The sequence below is a fragment of the Bos indicus x Bos taurus genome, chromosome 5, assembly GCF_003369695.1.
Source record: "Bos indicus x Bos taurus breed Angus x Brahman F1 hybrid chromosome 5, Bos_hybrid_MaternalHap_v2.0, whole genome shotgun sequence".
NCBI classification, from domain to species: Eukaryota; Metazoa; Chordata; class Mammalia; order Artiodactyla; family Bovidae; genus Bos; species Bos indicus x Bos taurus.
Genome location: NC_040080.1, coordinates 61,555,282 through 61,568,726, shown reverse-complemented (window position 1 = coordinate 61,568,726; position 13,445 = coordinate 61,555,282). Strand labels below are relative to the sequence as shown.

Genomic DNA, 13,445 nt, shown 5'->3' with positions numbered 1-13,445 from the left:
GATTCATGTTGATGTATGGCAAAACCAATGCAATATTGTATACTAAAAAAAAAATGGTATTTATGTTTTATATATTCAAAGTTGATTTATTCTATTTTATTCAGTTACATGCAAGTTTCACTCTCTTGTATTCTCTTTATGAATTAAACAATGCCTAGATAAAGTGATATGAAGAAATTATGGCAAATTTTTTTCTGAGACTTGAGAAAATATAGTTCTAGTACAGTCAGACCCACATGGTAAGAGAAGTCCTATGACTAAATCCTAAAATATAGTTTTTCAAATCAGAGGTAGAGCAACTAAAGGTGTCATAGCAAGGACAAAAATATATTTTGGTAATTAAAACTTACAACCACCTAGTAATTGAAGACTACAAGTCTTTTGTTGCCATTAAAGACATTAAGGCTCTTTACCAATATCTGCTTTGGAAAATCACCTTAAGAACTAAAATCTTATTTTATTTTTTCAAACAGGAAAAAAGTAATAAACAGAAAAGATAGGAATATTAGCAAGACAAATGCAAAAGAATAAAGTCAGCAAAGTATGCTCGAGAAACTCATTTCTCTTAAAAGTCTACATGGAACTCTATTCAATGTTATGTGGCAGCTTGGATGGGAGTTTGGGGGAGAATTGATACATGTATCTGTCTGACTGAGTCCCTCCACTGTTCACCTGAATCTATCACAACATTGTTAATTGGCTATACTTCAATACAAAAAGAAAAAAGAGAGAGAGAGAGAATAACAACAAGCAAAAAATATTTGTTTTTAAATGCTCAGAAAAAAGAAAGAAAGAAAGAAAGAAAACCAAGTCCACAGGCATGCATATATTGAAGGACTGATATGATCAACATAAAAGGGTCAGTACAACATGGAAGTAAGTAAAATTCTTATATGTAGAAAGGATAGGAATAATATAATCTGGAGAAGTCAATGGTTTTATAAAGGAATTGGAGGATGTAAAAAAACACTGTGCCTGAACTTATACAAACATATGTAAGAATACATTTTAAAAGATTGAGGTAATTCCCTGGTAGTCCACTAGTTAGAACTCCACGCTTCCACTTCTGCTGGAATCTTTTCCATTCCTTATCAGGAAACTAAGACCCCATGGGCTGTGTTGTGACCAAAAAAAGAAAAGATTAATTGAAGTAAAGTGACACAATATTTTTCCTTAAGATGTTTGTTTGTGTCATGTTTTCATTTGTTTATTTACCACATATACTAAGAACAACTTTTGAGTATAGCAAAGCCAGTCAAAAAAATTGATAGCGATAATGATATACTTTCAGTGCAAAGGAAATGCAAAAAAAACTGTAAGCAGGATCTTCAAGTACTAGAAATCAATACTGCTATAGTCATTGATCATCACAGGAATCATACCATAACTCTAAAATCCGGTTTTGAAAAATCATCCTAATACTCATACTACAAAGACACACAAACTCAGTTCACTTGCACAGGTTAAATGAATATGAAAGGAAAAAGCATTTAAAACAATTGATATTCTTTTAATTAAATTATACATCCAGAATAGTGCCCACTTGGGAAAGATGACTACATATGCATATTAACACAAAAAATCAAATTCCAGGGGGAAAATTGTCAGGAATATTAGAATGAAGAGAACTAATGTATGAGAAAGAATTTAGAATTGACTATAGTATGTAATTATGTGTCATTGGCAATTTTTGAAGATACAACCTGTGAATAGATTAGAGAATATATACCTTTCTCTGCCTTAGGTTAATATATATGTGCATATATATGCTGGTGCATATTTAGTTAAAATATATTTTCATTTTATACATATACATTTAGGTTAATTTATATACATTTAGGCTAATTTATAAATATTAAAGTTATACATTTACACATACAATAGTTAATACCTGTAAGTTAATTTATATTGCTATATTCATATGTTTTAAGTTCATTTATTTTGTTTTTGTTTCATATGTAGATTTGACAAGGCTCACAGAGAGTAAGGGCTTCCCTGGTGGCTCAGCTGGTAAAGACTTTGCTGGCAATATGGGAGACTTGGTTTAAATCGCTGGGTTGGGAAGATTCCCTGGAGAAAGGAAAGGCTACCAACCCTAAATTTCTGGCCTGGAGAATTCCATGGACTGTATAGTCCATGGGGTTACAAAGAGTGACCTCAGACATGACTGAGCGACTCCCACTTTTCACAGAAGAGTTATGAGGAACCACTCAAAGGAAATAGAATTCATTCTCTTGGGATTGACCCACAATCACAAATTATGATTTTCCTGTTTCTCTTTTTCAGTTACACATTGAGCCTAATGGGGAATGTAATCATTATCCTTCTCACCCTGCTGGATATTCGCCTCAAAACTCCAATGCATTTCTTTCTTTGTTGTTTCTCTTTTTTAGAAATCATATTCACAACAGTATGTATTCCCAAATACGTGGTCATCATGGTGACTAAAAAAAAAACCATTGCATATAATTGTGCAGCTCAATTGTTCTTCCTTTTTTGTGAGTTACAGACTATTACTTTCTGGCTATCATGTCCTATGACCGCTATGTTGCCATCTGCAAACCGCTACATTACTCTGTCATCATGAACAGCAAAGTTTGTTATCAGCTTGTACTCAGATCTTGAGTAACTGGATTCCTAATTATCTTTCCTCCGTTTATCATGGGACTCGAGCTGGATTTCTGTGCTTCCAAAGTAATTGGTCACTTTATGTGTGAAATGTCTCCTATCCTGCAGATATCCTGCACAGATACATGTGTTCTGGAACTGATGTCTTTTAGCTTAGCTAAGGTAACACTTGGGGTCACATTGGTATTAGTGATTCTTTCTTACATTTACGTTATTAAGACCATTCTGAAATTCCCTTCAGCACAGCCAAGAGCCAAAGGTTTTTCCACCTGTACTTCCCACATGACTGTTGTCTCTCTGACATATGAAAGCTGTATATTTATGTATGCTAAATCATCTACAAGAGAACAGGTAACTATATCCAAAGGTGTAGCTTTGTTGTACACTTCAGTTACCAACAACAAAAATATGTTTCATGCATTTGTTCTGGTTACGTTTTCCTATTTCAATACTTATTTCATAGAGGACATTCTCTTCAAGAATCTTATAGCTCAGCTTCACCCTTATACTTTATTCTTTCTAAGGAAAACATCCCATCCTACTATAATAATTTACTGTCTCAAGTCTGTAATTCAAGTTTTAAATATCATCTCCTTATGGCTTATCAGTGTCTAAAAATCATGACTGAATAAAATATGCTTTGTGTAAGTGTGAGGCTCTGAGAGTGGCTCAGACTGTAAAGAACCTGCCTGCAATGCAGGAGATGCAGGTTCGATCCCTGGGTTGGTAAGATCCCTTGGAGAAGGAATGGCTGCCCATTCAGGTATTCTTGCCTGGGAAATCCCATGGACAGAGGAGCCTGGCAGGCTATAGTCCTTGGGGTCACAAAGAGTCAGACACCACTGAGCGACTAACACTACCCCTTGCCCCTTTTTTTTCTGTTTAAGTGTACCTTGTTGTGTGTAATTTATTAATTAAAGATATATTTATCGTGTATGTATCTTATTCCTAATATTGTGAGGGGCTAAACTGCTCTGTATTGCTATCCAGTATATAACTAGTGTTGCAACAAATATTGACAAAAGTATTAAGGGACATATTGGGTGGCTTCTGAGTATCTTGGAGTTCAGGAAGGGATTTCAGGAGACAGTGAAAATTATGCTAATTATGCTGTCCCTAAACATATATAGAAGGACAGTATACTGAGACAGAAGTATATGCAGATACCAGAGAAGTGTTAGAGAACCACATGCATTTAGAGAATTAGTACATGCAATGCTTAGACCAGGATTTTGAGATATTCATCCTGTTGAATAAAGGCTTCAGCACATACACCACATGGAACATTGCACAGAGTATTTTTATACCTCTAATTCTTTACATGTAAGGTAGTAGTAATGTAACCAACATCTCATGGTTTAGTAAATATGTAGCATTAGAAATACCTAGCACTCAATAAAAGAAAAGGATTTTTCTTAAGCAATTAAAAAAACACACACAATATTGTAAAGCAATCATCCTCCAATTAAAAATAAATTTAATAAAACTGTTTAAGCTATTACTTGTATGTTTTAAAAAATAGTAGTAACAACATGAAGGGTCTTGTGTGCTGGAATAGTTTTCTGGACTGAAAGTTAATGTAACAATTAATTTAAAATGGTTGTATATAAGAACCACTTAGATAGTCTCATAATATAATTTCAAGGTTTTATTCCTAGTGAGTTCAAGGCATTTTGTCTAGGAAACCATCCATACAACCTCAAATAATATACACTCAAGACATTTTGAGGTGCTTTTCATTAACTGATATTAAAAAAAAAAAGAATCATTGAAATTACATATAAGATGTAAAATTTAATATTGAAATTTCTTACTTTGGGGAAGTTACTCTTGAAAATGATGTTGTATATGACTAATATTAAGGTAAAAAGAGCAAGTGAGGGAAATATTTTTCTTAAATCCGGAAAAGTTTTGAAGTTTAGTATATAAATATGACAGTGGCTCTACAACACAGTCAGAGATACTTAGGGAAAAACAATGAGAAATTTTATTAAACTTATTATTTGAGGGGTAATGGTGCAGGGGGAATATAAATCCTCCTTGTTCATTCCCCATTTCCACACTCAGACAATATATATTGAATAATTTAAGGAAGCATTTTATAATCATCTCATAAAGTGTTAATCACACAGAAATTATGAAAAAAAAAGGCACATTTATCCATGAAGGATCAGATTTCCCAATTGAATGAAGATGAATTAACTGAAAGATATTTTAGATGTTTTACTGTAATAATTCCTATTTTCTATGTTCCTCCCTAAGTAGATATGGAGTTTGCCTTTGGTCTAATTGTTAAAAATATTGTTAATAATTAATTAAGTTATCCAATTATAATGTAGGGAAATGATATATTACCATGTTTTCCATCACCCACAACTGCTCTTTCTAACAAGCCACTACTCCCCTCAGAAGTTATGGTTTTATGTGTTCTTATTTTAGTGTGTGTGTATGTGTGTGTGACCTGTCAGTAAATTTCCTCTCAAAAAGCCAAAGCAAGGAAAAGAATATTTTATTTTATCTGTTTGGGAATACTGCCATAGGTTTTAACCAGGAGCTAAATTATAACTGTTATACTCTATTGCTTCTTAATATTGTGCTGAGAATCACAGCTGTCTTATCCCCAGATATTGGAACTTTCTCTCCAAAAGACAGAACCTTCACTGTTGAGAATGAAACATGGGAAAGTTGACATTCTCATATCTCACGCCCCAGAATTTCCTCCACCCACTTTCCCAATAACCCAACCAAAGAGTCTTTCTTAGTTAAATCATATCAGCGAACTACATTGTCATTTCATCCTAAAGTCGACTCCTTACTTTACATTTTCCAGCAGACCTCTTATGAGGATGTTTCACATGGAAAAGTTGAAGTGTGAGATATCAGATCAATCATAGCTTTGACCTGATCATATCACTTTACAGTTACAGAAATTTTGAGAATTAAACTTAGCTTTTCAAACAGAATAATAAAGAAATAGAGAATTAAAATTACTGTTAAAGTGAGATATACCACATTAGAAGTTGAAGAATAAAAATCTATTTTTCATCTCAACAGACATAGAGGTTTTCCACATATTCTCTAGATCCATCCATGTTGCTGCAAATGGCAGATATCACTATTTTTTTCATTGTTGCATAATACACCATTTGTAGCAACATTGAATGGACTAAAGATTATTATATTTAGTGAAATAAGTCAGAGAAAGATAAACTTGTATGATATCACTTATGTGGGGAATCTAAAAATTAAATTATGAAAAGTACATAGAAAAACACAGATATAGAAAACAAACTACTAGAGGTTGACCAGTTTTCCCAGCACCACTTGTTAAAGAGATTGTCTTTAATCCATTGTATATTCTTGCCTCCTTTGTCAAAGAATGGGAGAAAATAATAGCAAATGAAGCAACCGACAAACAACTAATCTCAAAAATATACAAGCAACTCCTACAGCTCAACTCCAGAAAAATAAATGACCCAATCAAAAAATGGGCCAAAGAACTAAATAGACATTTCTCCAAAGAAGACATACAGATGGCTAACAAACACATGAAAAGATGCTCAACATCACTCATTATCAGAGAAATGCAAATCAAAACCACTATGAGGTACCATTTCACACCAGTCAGAATGGCTGCGATCCAAAAGTCTACAAGCAATAAATGCTGGAGAGGGTGTGGAGAAAAGGGAACTCTCTTACACTGTTGGTGGGAATGCAAACTAGTACAGCCACTATGGAGAACAGTGTGGAGATTCCTTAAAAAACTGGAAATAGAACTGCCTTATGATCCAGCAATCCCACTGCTGGGCATACACACTGAGGAAACCAGAAGGGAAAGAGACACGTGTACCCCAATGTTCATCGCAGCACTGTTTATAATAGCCAAGACATGGAAGCAACCTAGATGCCCATCAGCAGATGAATGGATAAGAAAGCAGTGGTACATATACACAATGGAGTATTACTCAGCCATTAAAAAGAATACATTTGAATCAGTTCTAATGAGATGGATAAAACTGGACCCTATTATACAGAGTGAAGTAAGCCAGAAAGAAAAACACCAATACAGTATACTAACACATATATATGGAATTTAGAAAGATGGTAACAATAACCCTGTGTACGAGACAGCAAAAGAGACACTGATGTATAGATCAGTCTTATGGACTCTGTGGGAGAGGGAGAGGGTGGGGAGATTTGGGAGAATAGCATTGAAACATGTATAATATCATGTATGAAACGAGTCACCAGTCCAGGTTCGACACACGGTACTGGATGCTTGGGGCTGGTGCACTGGGACGACCCAGAGGGAGGGTAGGGGAGGGAGGAGGGAGGTGGGTTCAGGATGGGGAACGCGGGTATACCTGTGGCGGATTCATTTCGATATTTGGCAAAACTAATACAATATTGTAAAGTTTAAAAATAAAATTAAAAAAAAAAAGAAAACAAACTACTGGTTATCAATAGGGGGCAGGAAAAGGGTAGGGGCAAGATATGATTATGTTATGGATATTAAGAGATACAAATTGCTATGCATAAAATACATAAGCAGCAAGGATATTTTGTACAGCAGAGGGTTTTATAGCCATCTTGTAACATCTCTTAAAGAACTATAATTTGTAAAAACTAAATTATCATTCTCTATACAATGGAGTAATATAATATTGTACATCCATTGTATTTCAATATAAATATTTTCACTTTTTAGTTAAGATAATTCTCTCATTTCTTTACAAAAACTAAATTGACCCTCCAATAATAATTTTGTTATATTGTCATGATTATGTCCCTGGGGTAAAAGAGCATAGAGAAAGAAAAGGTGAAAAAGAGACACAGAAACAGAGAGTGAGACAGAAATAAAAAGAGAGAGATTGGACTTGAGGACCAGATGAAAGAGATTAGATTTTAGCTAGATAAAATTCTATTTTTCTGAGAATTTTTAAATCAGCTTCATCCTTATACAAACTTCATTTTCTGAAGGCCTGCATTGTATCTTTATATGTATAAATATAGCTTCTCTTGATCTTTATTATATAAATACTTTATCATATATACGGATTTATTTTATCTCGTGGAAAATCACCCTATTGATCTCAGATTACTTTCTTTGACCATGTAGACAATTTGTGATATAAGACTTCCATTACCAGGACAACAAACTTACCTTCATTTTTATTACTATCATCGACTTCATCATTAACATTACCACATTTCTAAAATATTCAAGTGTATGTATAAAACAAATTTAAATTTATTACTGACATACAGAAATGTCTATATATTTTTCCAGTTTTTAATGTATCATTAAAAAATAAAAAAATAATATTTGTTATAGACAGCACTATATTCTCACTTTATAATCAACTCCTTTACCCTACTGCGTAGTGTACAGAGGATAGATACCTGAAAAGTTAATTTTGAAGATTCAGAATCAAACATATCCATTGAAAACTGCCAGTGACTAATGTGTGGTGAAATGAGATATTTTCCAGATGAGATAAAACTTTAGGTATGAGATGAAAAATTATGGGGCTCTAATATATAACCTTGTGTTGTTGGAAGAGGGTGTTTGCTATGACCAGTGCTTTCCCTTGGCAAAATTCTATTAGCCTTTGCCCTGCTTCATCTGTACTCCAAGGCCAAATTTGCCTGTTGCTCCAGAGATAATTCTGTCGTTTTTGAAATTGCATCCAAGTACTGCATTTCGGACTCTTTTGTTGACCATGATGGCTACTCCATTTCTTCTAAGGGATTCCTGCCCACAGTAGTAGATATAATGGTCATCTGAGTTAAATTCACCCATTCCAGTCCATTTTAGTTTGCTGATTCCTAGAAGGGCGACGTTCACTCTTGCCATCTCTTGTTTGACCACTTCTGATTTACCTTGATTCATGGACCTAATATTCCAGGTTCCTATGCATCTTTATAGCATCGGACCTTGCTTCTATCACCAGTCACATGCACAACTGGGTATTATTTGTGTTTTGGCTCCATCCCTTCATTCTTTCTCAAGTTATTTCTCCACTGATCTCCAGTAGCATATTGGGCACCTACCGACCTGAGGAGATCCTCTTCCAGTATCCTTACATTTTTCCTTTTCATACTGTTCATGGGGTTCTCAAGGCAAAAATACTGAAGTGGTTTGCCATTCCCTTCTCGAGTGGACCACATTCTCTCAGACCTCTCCACCATGACCCATCTGTCTTGGGTGACCCCACATGGCATGGCTTAGTTTCATTGAGTTAGACAAGGCTGTGGTCTGTGTGATCAGATTGGTTAGTATTCTGTGATTAAGGTTTCAGTGTGTCTGCCCTCTGATGCCCTCTCACAACACCTACCATCTTACTTGGGTTTCTCTTACCTTGGACATGGGGTATCTCTTCATGGCTGCTCCAGCAAAGTGCAGCCGCTGCTCCTTACCTTGGACAAGGTCACCCCTCCTAACATTGAACGTGGAGTAGCTCCTTTCAGCACCCCTGCGGCCATGCAGCCGCCACTCCTTGGACTTGGGGTAGCTCATCTCAGCTGCCGCCCCTGACCTCAAGCGTGGGGTAGCTCCTCCAGGCAAAAACAAGACTGGGAGTGGACTGTGGCTCAGATCATGAACTAAGGAGGTGCCAAATTCAGACTTAAACTGAAGAAAGTAGGGAAAACCACTCGACCATTCAGGTCTGACCTATATCAAATCCCTTATGATTATACAGTGGAAGTGAGAGATAGATTTAAGGGACTAGATCTGATAGGCAGAGTGCCTGATGAACTGTGGACGGAAGTTCATGACATTGTACAGGAGGCAGGGATCCAGACTATCACCATGGAAAAGAAATGCAAAAAACAAAATGGATGTCTGAGGAGGCCTTGCAAATAGCTGTGAAAAGAAGAGAAGCGAAAAGCAAAGGAGAAAAGGAAAGATATCCCCATTTGAATGCAGAGTTCCAAAGAATAGCAAGGACAGATAAGAAAGCCTTCCTCAGTAATCAACCCAAAGAAATAGAGGAAAACAATAGAATGGTAAAGACTAGAGGTCTCGTCAAGAAAATTAGAGAGACCAAGGGAACATTTCATGCAATGATGGACTCGATAAAGGACAGAAATGGTATGGACTTAACAGAAGCAGAAGATATTAAGAGGTCGCAAGAATACATAGAACTGTATAAAAAAGATCTTCACGACCAAGAATATCACGACGGTGTGATCACTGACCTAGAGCCAGACATCCTGGAATGTGAAGTCTAGTGGGCCTTAGAAAGCATCACTACAAGCAAAGCTAGTGGAGGTGATGGAATTCCAGTTGATCTATTTCAAATCCTGAAAAATGATGCTGTGAAAATGCTGCACTCAATATGCCAGCACATTTGGAAAACTCAGCAGTGGCCACAGAACTGGAAAAGGTCAGTTTTCATTCCAATCCTAAATAAAGGCAATGCCAAAGAATGTTCAAACTACCACACAATTGCATTCATCTCACACGCTAGTAAAGTAATGCTCAACACTCTCCAAGCCAGGCATCAGCAATACATAAACCATGAACTTCCAGATGTTCGAGCTGGTTTTAGAAAAGGCAGAGGAACCAGAGTACAAATTGGCAACATCCTCTGAATCATCGAAAAAACAAGAGAGTTCCAGAAAAACATCTATTTCTGCTTTATTGACTATGCCTTTGACTTTGACTGTGAAAGCCTTTGACTGTGTGGATCACAATAAACTGTGGAAAATTCTGAAAGAGATGGGAATACCAGACCACCTGACCTGCCTCTTGAGAAATTTGTATGCAGGTCAGGAAGCAACAGTTAGAACTGGACATGGAACAACAGACTGGTTCCAAATAGGAAAAGGAGTACATCAAGCCTGTATACTGTCACCCTGGTTATTTAAATTATATGCAGAGTACATCATGAGAAACGCTGGGCTGAATGAGCCACAAGCTGGAATCAAGATTGCCAGAAGAAATATCAATAACCTCAGATATGCAGATGACAACACCCTTATGGCAGAAAGTGAAGAAGAACTAAAGAGTCTCTTGATGAAAGTGAAAGAGGAGAGTGAAAAAGTTGGTTTAAATCTCAACATTCAGAAAACTAAGATCATGGCATCTGGTCCCATCACTTCATGGGAAATAGATGGGGAAACAGTGGAAGCAGTGAGAGACTTTATTTTTCTGGGCCACAAAAACACTGCAGATGGTGATTGCAGCCATGGAAATAAAAGATGCTTACTCCTTGGGAGGAGAGTTATGACCAACCTAGACAGCATATTCAAAGGCAGAGACATTACTTTGCCAACAAAGGTCCGTCTAGTCAAGGCTATGGTTTTTCCAGTGGTCATGTATGGATGTGATTGTGGATTATAAAGAAAGCTGAGCACAGAAGAATTGATGCTTTGGAACTGTGGTGTTGGAGAAGACTCTTGAGAGTCCCTTGGACTGCAAGGAGATCCAACCAGTCCATTCTAAAGGAGATCAGTCCTGGGTGTTCATTGGAAGGACTGATGTTGAAGCTGAAACTCCAATACTTTGGCAACCTGATGCAAAGAGCTGACTCATTTGAAAAGACCCTGATGCTGGGAAAGATTGAGGCCAGAGGAGAAGGGGATGGCAGAGCATGAGATGGTTGGATGGCATCACTGACTTGATAGACATGGGTTTGAGTGAATTTCAGGAGTTGGTGATGGACAGTGATACCTGGCGTGCTGCGGTTCATGGGGTCACAAAGAGCTGGACACGACTGAGCAACTGAACTGATACATATGTCATCAGAACAATTTTGAGAATCCCTTCTACCACTCAGAGGACAAAGGCCTTTCCACACACTCTTCCTACATGATTGCCGTCTCCATCTCTTATGGCAGCTGCATTTTCATGTACATGAATCCATCAGCAAAGAACAGGGTCTCTTTGAGCAAGGGAATAGCTGTGCAAAATATCTCAGTTGCCCCCATGCTAAACCCATTCATCTATACCCTAGGAATCAGCAAGTCAAGAGAGCCTTCATGGATATGGTAAGGAAGAATGTACTTTTCTCAGGGAAATGAAAAAATAAAAGTCCCATTTCATAAATTAGAGGCATGAGGTCATATCAAATCAGTTGCTCACTCGTGTCCAACTCTTTGTGACCCCATGAATCGCAGCACGCCAAGCCTCCCGGTCCATCACTAACTCCCGGAGTTCACTCAGACTCATGTTCATCGAGTCAGTGATGCCCATCCAGCCATCTCATCCTCTGTCATCCACTTCTCCTCTTGCCCTCAATCCCTCCCAGCATCAGAGTCTTTTCCAACTTTTTCACTCTCCACTTTCACTTTCATCAAGAGGCTTTTTAGTTCCTCTTCACTTTCTGCCATAAGGGTGGTGTCATCTGCATATCTGAGGTTATTGATATTTCTCCCGGCAATCTTGATTCCAGCTTGTGTTTTTTCCAGTCCAGCGTTTCTCATGATGTACTCTGCATATAAGTTAAACAAACAAGGTGACAATATACAGCCTTGACAAACTCCTTTTCCTATTTGGAACCAGTCTGTTGTTCCATGTCCAGTTCTAACTGTTGCTTCCTGACCTGCATAATGAAATGCAATTAAATAAAACTCAGAACTTTTCAAAATCTATTGATTTTCATATTGTCTCCAGAGTTATTTTTCATTACTCATAATTTCATTGACAGCAGCTTCATAAATATATGTATACATTTTTTTTTTTCAATTCAAATTCCCATCCTCCTCTCATTCCCTTACCTTCCTTTGGACTCAGCTTTTCATTCTGTGCTTCCTGGGTGGTGCCAGGGGTAAAGAGTCCGCCTGCCAATGCAGGAAACTCAAGAGACACAGGTTTGGTCCCTGGGTGGGGAAGACGCTTTGGAGTAGCAAATGGCAGCACACTCCAGTATTCTTGCCTGGAAAATTCTATGAACAGAGGATCCTGATGGGCTACAGCCCATGGTGTCATAAAGACCTGGCATGACTGTGCAGCTGCACACATGTGTTCCACTCTGTAACTATGAAACTGCCATTTCCTTCTTTGAAACTTTTAAAATTCCATTTCTTCCACAATATTTTTTGGGAAATTGAATTCAGTCAGAAAGAGGTAGAGCAAGAATGCACATGAGAGATTTCTTTCTCAAATTCAGGAAACAGTAAATCATGCTAAACACTATTTTTAGTTTACTATAGAAGACCATGAACATAATCTGACCATCTTATTAGAGTATTACATATATTATTCTCTCCCTACAATGGCCTACTTTGAAATTATGTGAAAAACAGCACAACTAAAAAGTTAATGGAATTGTAGTTTCTTGAGAAATCAAAAATCTTTTATTACCCAACTTAAAATCTTCTCTGCCATGTAAGTTATCAATTTGAGAACAATTATGAATATATACTTTCAAGAAAACTGTGAAATTGTCCCTCTTTTGGGGAACACTTTAAGTAACACATAACAATTTCTAATAAAAGCCTGAAGAATTAAAAATTGTTGGAAACCATATATGACTACATTTGCTATAATCAGTTTTGTATTTAATGTTTGAAATTAAGCTGTTTTTTTATTTAATCAATAGTTGACAGTTTTTACAACTTTCTTATATTAGTGGTTATTTTGAGTTAATATCATACAAATATAATGCATTCAATTACCTAATTAAATGACAATCTTAATGAATAGGGATAAAGATGCTGACATTGGCAAAATTTTACTGTATATAAATTTAAAATTTTCTTTTGTTAAAAATTTGTATGTTAACTCTGCTTTAAGTATTATAATGATTAGAATTTAGAAGATGATTATGCAAGATCATGCAACTCTGGCACTAAGTTGTTTTTAGTTT

General features: G+C 36.5%; 1 pseudogene; it reads left to right on the top strand.

Annotated features, from left to right (window-relative positions):
• The first annotated feature begins 2,198 nt into the window (after positions 1–2,198).
• On the top strand, positions 2,199–11,658 carry LOC113893697 (annotated as a pseudogene).
• Positions 11,659–13,445: the final 1,787 nt, after the last annotated feature.